This window comes from Anthonomus grandis, chromosome 17 (assembly GCF_022605725.1).
Source record: "Anthonomus grandis grandis chromosome 17, icAntGran1.3, whole genome shotgun sequence".
Lineage (NCBI taxonomy): Eukaryota > Metazoa > Arthropoda > Insecta > Coleoptera > Curculionidae > Anthonomus > Anthonomus grandis.
This window is the reverse complement of record NC_065562.1, coordinates 11,621,187-11,632,080: the sequence shown is the minus strand read 5'-3', so window position 1 is coordinate 11,632,080 and position 10,894 is coordinate 11,621,187.

Sequence of the window (10,894 nt, the reverse complement as noted above, 5' to 3'; positions counted from 1 at the left end):
TAGAAATTTGTTGAAAAGAGTTCCATTGAGTCATGTAGTCGATGTTAAAGCAAGTAGTTCTGTTTCACAAATTTCAGAATCAGAGATCGCGCTAGTTAATTAGATGTGGGTATCTCCGAAGTTTTTTTGGATGATTGTGCGGACGTCGTATACTTGAAATAATGTGGAAGATGATGCAGAGCAAGTTGATTTATTAAACTTGATAGTAGAAATTGGTCATCGCCGAGAATATCTCTATTGAAAGTTTAAAATGTATCGTTTAATTTATTGGAGTGATTGCTAATGGTAGTGCATTTTTAACTAAAGATGGAATGTTGAAAATGATTTTTTAGGGTTGCTCGTAAACCAACGGTCAAGTATTCCATAAATTTGTAAGATTGTTTTATTGTTTTCCAACCAGAAGCATTTGCTGCACTATGGATCCTGAAGAACCGAACCTAATAAAGTAATCATGGAAAATTCTTCTAGAAAAGGGAAATGCGTGCAATTTCCTATTGCAATAATGGCATAACTAGAAATTATTCCACTTAGCTGCTTCATTTCTTTGGCAATAATTGGCTCACTAACACTGTGGTCAATTCTGGCTCGTCGAGGTTTTAAATTTGTGGTACCTGTATTGATCTTTTACGCTAGCTAATTTATAAATAAAAGTTGAAACATTGATTTTATTGAAAATTATTACTTTTTGCAAACTTTTCGGTTTCGGAGTTATAATAGAAAGATTATTATTCCTTTTTCGAAATATGTCAAGCCGAAGTAGATTTTTGAAGCATTTTTTAACTATTTAATTAAGCTGGCTGTCTGCAGATCATTAAAAACTTGATTGCACCAATAGCCTACATTATCTAATATGACGGAAGCTTCAGTATTTCTTACTGTCTTGACGTATTTATAGGAGGTCACGTGGCATATATCTACAAGACTTGCCACTGAACGAATGGAGTCTTTATTATATACGTAAGTAGAACCTTGCTCTGTTTTTTTCTTATAGGTTCTCATAAAAATAAAATCGTAACTAATAAATACTTCGAGAAACCATGGAATTTTTATGCTGTTGGAGTTTCTTGCTTTTAGTAATTTCTATTATTTTACTATTTATTGAGTCGAGTAATTTATTTTAGTTATTATTAAGACCAAACGCAGTTTAACTGAGAAGATGCGATATTATTAGACAGGGAACGTAATAGCAAAAAAAATTAATTGTCTACTAATACTTTAAATAAACCAGAAGATACACTTGGTCTTATAATGATTACTCGACTCAATAAGCAATAACAATATATAGGAAAGTTTATAGGGATTATTAACTTAGAAGATTGACGATTTAAGATGGCATATTATATTTGACGTTTAACCATGTTACATTTTCCTCTATCGAGTTGTTAAAAATTGCCCCGATCTTTTTTCTACTTTTGCTCCACAAATAAAAAAGTACGAAATTACAAAAAGCTTTTGCCTATATAATAACGTAATTTGTAGCAATTAACTAGTGTCAAAGAAAATTTATTTCGACGTAATTTAATATTATTTATTCGAAACTAAAATGACAGTCTAAGATTTACTTAAATGGTAGAAAAATTTGAAGTGTTATGACCCGGTTTCCCCAAGCTTAAATGCTCCTAACATATTTTTTAAGAATATACAAGACATATAATTAAGTTACGTATTTAAACGTGACATTTTTCGTTTTTTAAGTCAAAATGTCAAAAATATGTGGGATTATTTAAGAAGATAAAATTAAACTTGAAATGGTAATAAAGGATCATTGAATTTAAACATTCAAGAATTTATGAATAAAGAATTTTTGGTTAAATCATGTAACTATTGATTACCATGTAACCATATAAATAAAAATATAAATTCAGGTTTAATAAGAAGTAAATATAATTTTAATGAAATCACGGATAGCTTTAATTGTCTAAAAAAAAACAAAAATTACTTTAACCTCCGGAAAAATCATAGATAGCTTAGCCTATTGCTACATGAAAAAAAATTTGTTTAAACCATAAATGGCTCAAATTATTTAAAAGAAAAATTACTTAAACTTGGAAAAAACCATATATGACTTTAACTGCTCTAAAAAAATGAAAAAAAAAAACTATAACTTCCTATCAGGAAGTTATAGTTTTTTTTAGGAAGAAGAAATAGAAGGAAATTTAGAAGGAAATCACAATTGCATTTAATGACCGATAAGAAATCATAAATGGCTTTAACTGTTAAGAAACTTCAGATAGTTTTAACCGCCAGGAAAAGAATTAGGATTACTTAAAAAAACTATATTTTTTTTTATATTATTAAAATGCTATTACAATTTGTGTCTAGTATTATGTAATTTAATAAAATACCTACATCAGCTTCACTAATTTATGCGTAAGCTTCCGGTTCATTTTGATAAACAAAATTTTACGTCGTAATATAAAAAATTGTTTTTAAATTCAATGCCACTACAAACATTTATTTGTTTGATATTTATGCATTTTTCTGATAAAGTGGGTTAAAAAAATTTTAATTGCAGGTTTTGTACGTGCAATTTTTGATTGAGTATAAATTGGTTTTTATTAAATTATTCCGTACCGACTTTATAATTAAACTCGGTAAAAATTGAATTGGCGAAAAAGGTAAATTAAAAGTTTAGTTAAACAAAATAATAGAGCAGAGCAAGGTCTGCGGAGAGCGATTTAATTGCAGTTTTTAGATTTCTTACAAACTTTAGTAGGTATTTTTTTGAATTTGTAAAATAAATAGGTATCTCCCAAATTTTCTTCTGGTTGAGTTGAAAAAAAAGTTTTTAACCTTAAATGTCTTAGAACTTTTTTCTATTACTATTTATTACTTTTTGTGGATTAAGCTTTATTTTAGAAACTAATGAGAGTTTAAATTTTGTACATATTTAAGTCAATGCAATGAAATTAGAAGGATTATAAATATACGAAACTCATTAAATTCGATTACGTATGTATATCCCTTAATATAGTAGAATTATAAAAGAAATATATATAAAAGGATTGAAATTATTTACTTAAAGTTACTTTAACTTTTTTTATATAGTTTAAAGGCAATTAAATATTTTTTAATAAAATTTAAATTAATAGATACTCACTGCCCATTAGATATAAGAATAATAAAGTAAAACTTGTCAAAGGTAAATAAAAATAAAAGTTGCTTTTATGCTCTAATATATTAAATTATAAAATGTTAATGTCGAATCCATTTAAGTTATGCATAAATTTAATTGTAAAATTTATTATTATTACTATATTATGTCACATGATTAAATAATTTTTTTTTTCAATTACCGCATATTTTTATTAGTACTGCTGATACATTATGAATTTCATAATTTAATTTTTTTATAGTTAAAAAGTTATAAAAAGTTTTTACTAAACTGAAAATAAAGTCACATGCTGATAGCTATTAAAACCGTTATAGAGAAAAAACATAAATAAGTAGTATTTAAAAAACGATAGAAATATTAAAAAATATAAACATTTAATTAAACCCTAAACCAGTATGTGTCTTATTTGAAATAGCTATTCATTTAAACACATGCTACAAAATGAACTTTACAACTTTGTTATAGTTTTTTACAAAAAAAAAGTAAACGTTACACCCTCTTTAAAGAGTCTTAGTCCAAAATAAACGTCGTCAACTATGCTTGCTAATATTTAATTATCTACTAACTGAAACTTAAATAACTCTCACGAGATGTGTCAAGTCACAGGTTTCAAATTTAATTTAAATTCAAATTTAATTTAAATTTGAGACCTGTGATTACTATTTAATGTAAGCCGTTCTCTTTGAGAAAAGATGGACTATTTCTTGTAGCTGACGCTTGTCTTATTATTCAATCTTATTTACATCCCCTATAGTAGTATTTCATGTTAGTTAATTTACGTAAAAGCATTAAACAATAATTGTCAAGTTAGATTAAAATCTGTTGCTCGTGCTTAAATAATATGTTTTCCGAATATCCAGAAACTTAAGTTATTATGAAATTTGGAAGTGGGTGAAATTATTTTAACCTCTGCTGATTTAACTTTATCCATAACTGGGAAATATAAAGAAAAGTTGGCCTACTTTAGAAAGTTGTTCCCGTTAGAAGTAGTAATTTAAGTTAGTTTTCGTTAACAAAATACGTTAGGTTTTAAGTTTGGGTGCATAAATATTTTATTGTGGTTGAAAATGTTGGAAGAAACTTATTATTTTTATGGTTCTTAATTTACTTTACCCATGTTACTTTTTACTTTATTATAAAAAATAGAATGTTTTAATTTTAAGGCTTGATTAATAAGGTAATTCTAAACATGATTACTAATTTTGATTAATAAGGATAATATAGTTTAAAATGTTATGTGACCCATTAGGTGACCCATTTTAATTTATGAATGCATAGAAAATTTTACTATCAAATTGATTATTTTCAAATTAGCATAGCGATGTTGACAAGGCTAAATTAGGATTAAATTCTGTAAAACTTCCTAGAGGCTCCATTAATTTGATTTCTGTATGCTGTATGTTTCTTGTTTGATTCCATGAATCGCAAAAGTATCTGCAACCTTGTAAATATTAATCTTGCTATTAAATTATAAGGGAATTTAAAGTGCATCAATAGTGTTTGAGATTTAAGACATTTTATCTGAATTTGACCTTGTCATGGCTTTCACAAAAATTTTTAAAATATTTATAGTAAAGTCAATATGTATAAAGAAGTAGATACTTTTGTAACTTAATAAATTGCATAATGAACGTGCAACACCTTTTTATGTTAGAATATCTCTTGGGAAACCCAAAGCATTTTATAATAATTTATTGCTAATTAATTCTGGTTAGGGTCGCCACCAAAATCAATTTAAACGTAGAATTCTCTTTTGTCTCTGAGTTCAGTATTAAACATTATAATAACATTAAAATGATCTTTAAAATTAACCCTAAAATTGAAACCAATGACACCAAAGGGTGACTCTATCGCTTATGAACAACAAGTGTTTTTCGAAAAATGTATGTCCATAGATTAAAATGACATCAACATATAAATAAATAAGAAAACTCGTAACCATATATATTGGTATTACAAAAGTTTAATTAAAGCCATTTAAGCTAAGGCTACACAAAGAGAAAACATAAAAAGGCTAATTAAAAAAGTAACTTTTTTTATTCTCATTGATCGGTGAACAAATAAATGACACCCCTTAATCGAGAACTCCAATTGTGTTACTTATGTAATTTAACCGAAACCTTCATAAAATGTTTTATTTTATTTATAAAACCTACTTTTTTTTATTGCGACTTTTATTATTCGGCATAAAAGTAAACAAAGAATAAGGTTCCTTTTCTTTGTTTTTTTGTATTTTCCTATAATACTTTTATCAAACATAAATCATTTATATAGCCTTAGAGCTACCTATGAGAAGTAGTGTTTGCATTATTATAATAGCAGTGAAATTGTTTTAAGTAAATATACATATTTTTTAATATTTTTTTAACTATATAAATAAATTTTTCTCAATATATTTTTTTTTACATAAATACCTTTGTATATCATAATTAGAAAACATTAAAATTTCTTGGCATAACCTAATTGGGTATGGGTATAATCATAGAAACTTTTAGAAAAAATATTATATACAAAATATTGTTTTATTTTTTTGCGTTCTTATATTATTAATATACTATTAATTCACCAGCTTGCATAAATCTTAGATAGATTTTAGCCGGTAGTTTCATTACATTTTATCCATTTATTGATGACGTTTGGCTATTACTTAGTCTTTAAAAATTTTGCTTCGTAACTTAATTTTATTAGGATAAAAAAGCATAATTAAATTAAACACTAATGATACTTACACATATAATAAAATTTTATATTATTTATATACTAATTCGTTCAAGATATGGCTATAAAGCGTAGCTAAAGCAATTCTTAAGTAAATTTAAATGAAGCAAATAGTACAAATACATTTTTTTGCAAAATGTTGACTGACTGAAATAGCAAAGTAAAATTCTATCTAAAGTCACTGATACTTAATAAAATAATGATTTAGTTTTTATAGAATACTTCCACTTTAAGAAAAATAATTAATAAATACCTAAGTTTTTTGTGAAGTAACATTTATATTTTTCCTGTAAATTTTAAATATTAATACTATAAATAATCAATTTTTTTACGTACAAAAGCAAATGAGCTTTTAAAAGCTTTATACAAAAAACTAGTCGCTTCTTGTTATATATTTCGCTGGATCATCACTTTTGGCTTATCAAGTTTTCCTATCTAACTGTCACTATGCTCTATTTTGTCCTTATTTCTATCTTATCTCCAGAGTTTCCTTTCATTCTTTACTAAGTCTTTATGAATTAACAACATATTATATTTAATCTTTGCAACAATGAATAAGTCTCATTTTATATAGGTGTTATTTTTTTTTTGCATTTTAGATAAAATATAGGGAACGTTATTACTGAAGATTTTGATTTATACAAATAGTATCTGGATAACAGTAAAAAAAATTAAAAAAGTTTTAATGTAAAGCTCTCCAGTTTATCTCTGAAAATGACATACTCATAGTAAAGATAATAATTAATCACCAAACTCCCCAAAAACTAAGGATCAAAAATTTATAATGATCAATCGCTTTAATTCGACATGTCAGCCAAATAACTGCAACTAATTAAGCATTTTGAAAAAAAATTACTATCGCTACGCTATGTTCTTCTTTTCTCATTATAATTATAAACACATTATTTTAATATAAATTTCTTACCTCTATGGGATTTTTTTATATTAAGGTTTTATTTTTTCTAGACGTCGTACAATTTAAAGAGTTATTTCTTTTTAGAATTTGTATAAAATCTTGGATGCTTTATAAAGAGCTATGTTTATTAGATCTTGTAGAATAGAATTTATTGGTTAGTTTTTTTTTTGGCGCTTTAATAAAGCCTTCCGATGCTAGATATTAAATATATTAAAAAATTATTTGATGAAAGATTTTTTTAACAAAAATAAAGGAAACAAATATTTAAAATATTATACTTTATATAAAAACATTAATATAAATACAATACAACTTTTTACAGCTGTTAATCAATATCTTGTCCTTGAGCATGTTGTTAAAATTAAATATATTAAATTCATTCCATGTGTAATAATGCAATGCTGCAAATTTGCAGGATTTTATATATTTGGAGAAAAAATATAGACTACATCTGCGTGAATCTAAATAAATTCGTAAAAAATTCGGTACTTTTTTACTTGTCTACATGTAGGAGCCTAATATTCTACTTAAGCCTAAACAGTATTAATATTTTCCTTATGATATTCAATTTATATTGCCCAAATAGTAGTTTAGAATACTATACCTATGGTTTATGTCATATTTCATAAAAATCCTAATAGAGAATGGCCTGTTGGTATATATCAATTCGTACATCAATTTGTTATAAAATATTAATAACTTTTTAATAAATTTATTGGCCTATTCCTTAAAGTTATGCATTTTATATTAATTGATGTATCGGTTTATTGTATATATAAGAAAATCTATCTTATTGTCGTATTCATTAAAGTTATGCATTTTATATAAATTAATGTATCGGTTAATTGTATATACGTATAAGAAAAGTAGAATCGAAACTAGTAAGGAAAATAGTATGTAGGACTACATTGACAGCACAAAGTGCAAGTTTATATGCAAAACTGCTATATTGATGCCTTACAGGAGCAATGACAACCGATGATAACATAGATATCGAGAAGACCAATAGGCAAGTAATACCAACAATAAAGGAAGCGTAAAATAAATGCAAATTGAAGAAATTTAGAAGAAAAACACACAGGTAATGCCACACAGCTCAGAGAGAGATTAACAATGAAATATCAAAAGCAATTCAAAGGAATGTAAGGCTTCATTACACTAAAGAAATAACCAAGTGGAAAAAAAGAAAAAGGGAATGAAACTACTGAGGAAAAAGTTATCCGAAGACAAAACCCAAATATGCAAGATTACAAATAGTAAGACTAGAATAACTACGACAAATAAACAGGAAATTGTAAAACTTGCAAAAGGATTCCATGTGGGATCCAAGCGATAGTATTGGAACCTAGATATCACACTACACAAAATGAACAACAGCAAAAACAAATCACCAGGAGATGACGTAGTTAACATTGAAAATATCCAAATGAGAGGTACAGCTGTACTAAAAATACTGTGAAATCTATACAATGCTTGCCTAGGATAAGGTTATCATATTATTGCTGCATAAGAACGATATAGTCCAAGTGTAAAACTATAGGCCAGTTGGCTTACATTCGCAGATTTATAGACTCTTCATGAAAAGCATTACCTTTAGGCTAATAAAAAAATTTTATCCCTAGCAATCTAACGAATAGGTCAGATTTCGTAAGAGCTATGATACCAATCATCACTTCCATACAGTAAAAATTCTTGCTAAAAAACGCACAGAGTACAATAAGCATTTGGTGCTCGTTTCGTGGACTATAAAACATTTTTCGATACACTATAGTCCATCGAAGTATACTCCAAACCTTTGCAAAATGCAGAATCAACAATCGTTATAGCAAACTTATTGATTACAAGAAAACGAATTCTGTCATTAGATGGGTAGACTGACTTAAGAATAGCGCAAGGTGAGATAAACTTTTTCAATTTACTCATCTTTTAAAGTTTATGGTTAAGTATACTAAGATTTAAAGCTTTGGTATTTATTTAAATGGCAAGAAGCTGACTTGTTTTTGCCAGGGGCTAATGACCTGATATTGATTGCACACAAATTCTATAAAGTAAACGAGATACTTAAAGAACTGAAACTAGAATCCAAAAAGTTGGGCAGTGAAAATTTAATATTCAATGGTTTGAAAGTATGGTTCTTTAATTACCTTGGCCACGAAACTTGGGGAGAAACAATGAAACTTGTGAAATTGGCAGAAAAATAAGACTTACTTTTGGAAACTGAGCTATAGCTTAACATTTAATATTTCCATATGTTAACAGAGAAGGGTCTATAACCAGTGTGTTCTGTCTGTGGTAATATAAAGAGGCAAAATAGTAACTCTAATAAAGCAAACAGCAATTAAAATGATAGCGACGCAGAGAAGTATGGAAAGAGCTTTGTTGGGTCTCTCTCTGAGAGATAGGGTTCTGAATACAAAGATGAAATGAAAAATTGCAGTTATTGATGCCATCGTAAGAAGATCGGATACCAACTGAAATTGGGCAGGTCACATAACAAAATACGATTAAACCACGACAGATAAATAATAAAAATGACGACCTAGAGATCATGAATTTCAGCAGCAGTCGACCGATGATGACCATCCGTCAATAACCGATCAATAATCGGTTCATAAAGATTAGTATTATAGACCTTATTTTAAAACTAATTTCTAATTATTAAAAAGTAGGAGAAAATGGCCTATTTATATACCGTTTTTAACATAAAGTTTCCAAAAAATTTATATAAATTCATCTCCTCTTAGTCAAGTGTAAAAAGTATAAAATAAATTTAACTGAAAGGGGTTTTTCCTATTTAAAATTAATACATATTTACATGAGTATCATCTCCATTAAAATCATGCATTTTATTTGACCTTTGACTTACGGATCTGCTCATTGAATTAGTTAGTTGTAAAAAGATTAAAGATAAAAGTGAGTTTCTCATATAGAAATTAGAATATTGCAACCTGAGGTAAGTACGTTTTTTTTACTCTATAACTCCTAACTATTACCTAAACTTAATAAAATTTTATTAGGGCAGTATTGCAATTTTTTTGTGATAAAGAAATATGATAGACTTTAGTTGATTTGTTGGATTTGGAAACATTTGAACGTAAAATTTTAACGTCACTTTGAAACATTTGAACGTAGAATTTTAACGTCACTTTGCAACAAAAATCTATTTTATATTTTTTTAATATAAAGTGCTGCTAAGCATGTTTTAATTATACCTAAATTTATTATTAAATATGACAGTTTTTGTTTATGTAAGTGACTTTATGTAACGGCTATGTTAAAATCGAGCTCTCTACCTATTGGCAAAACATTTTTTTGCAAAACATTTTTTTTCTTGATTATTAGTAAATATTTTAGTTAAATTAAAATATAAAAATGGCTGTTTTACCTAAATTAAAAAAAAAATAAGCTGTAAATGCAAAAATAAACTTGTGACAGAGACATTACATAAAAACTGACCTAAAAAAGATCCTTTAGAAAACAAACCAATGTGATGCCTACTTCGAAGTCCAGTGCTCCCGACCGGATTCCCCATATTCAAATAATCGAACACGAAACGCAGGCCAGCGTTTGAACTGCAATATAACGGCAAATTACTCCCTATTGAAAATCGATTTTAGAACATGTCATAAACAAAAATCCTTTTTGGGTTAAACGATCCATACTATTACGGGTATTTTGGTTATTTACCTCCGTTTGATGATTCTGATTGGTTTCATTTATTAAGTTGTTATGTTTCGAGTTGTGCCGGCTAATTACTAAATTACATTATGTTCATTATATTATAATTTTAGAGGTAAAACCATTAAATTAATAATTTACTTACCTAATATTATTCCCATTTAAAGTTTAACAATGTTTATGTGGTGCTTCATGTAGCAAGCGTGTAAAATAATCCATTTTTTCTTAATGTTGCTTTTTTGGTAATATTATTTAAGTTTAGTAATTTCTTAAAGCATACTAAACTCAACAACAAAGTCGTAAAGTTTCAAAGCCGACTAAACCCAATTATTTAGAAGTTGTAAAAATACGTTAAACCAAACACAATTTAAAACTCTCTTATACACCCTTTGCCGCTTCTTACCACTCAAAATAGCGAATTTCCACTTTCCACGCTTTTATTTTATTTATTTCCAGACAAAAGACTT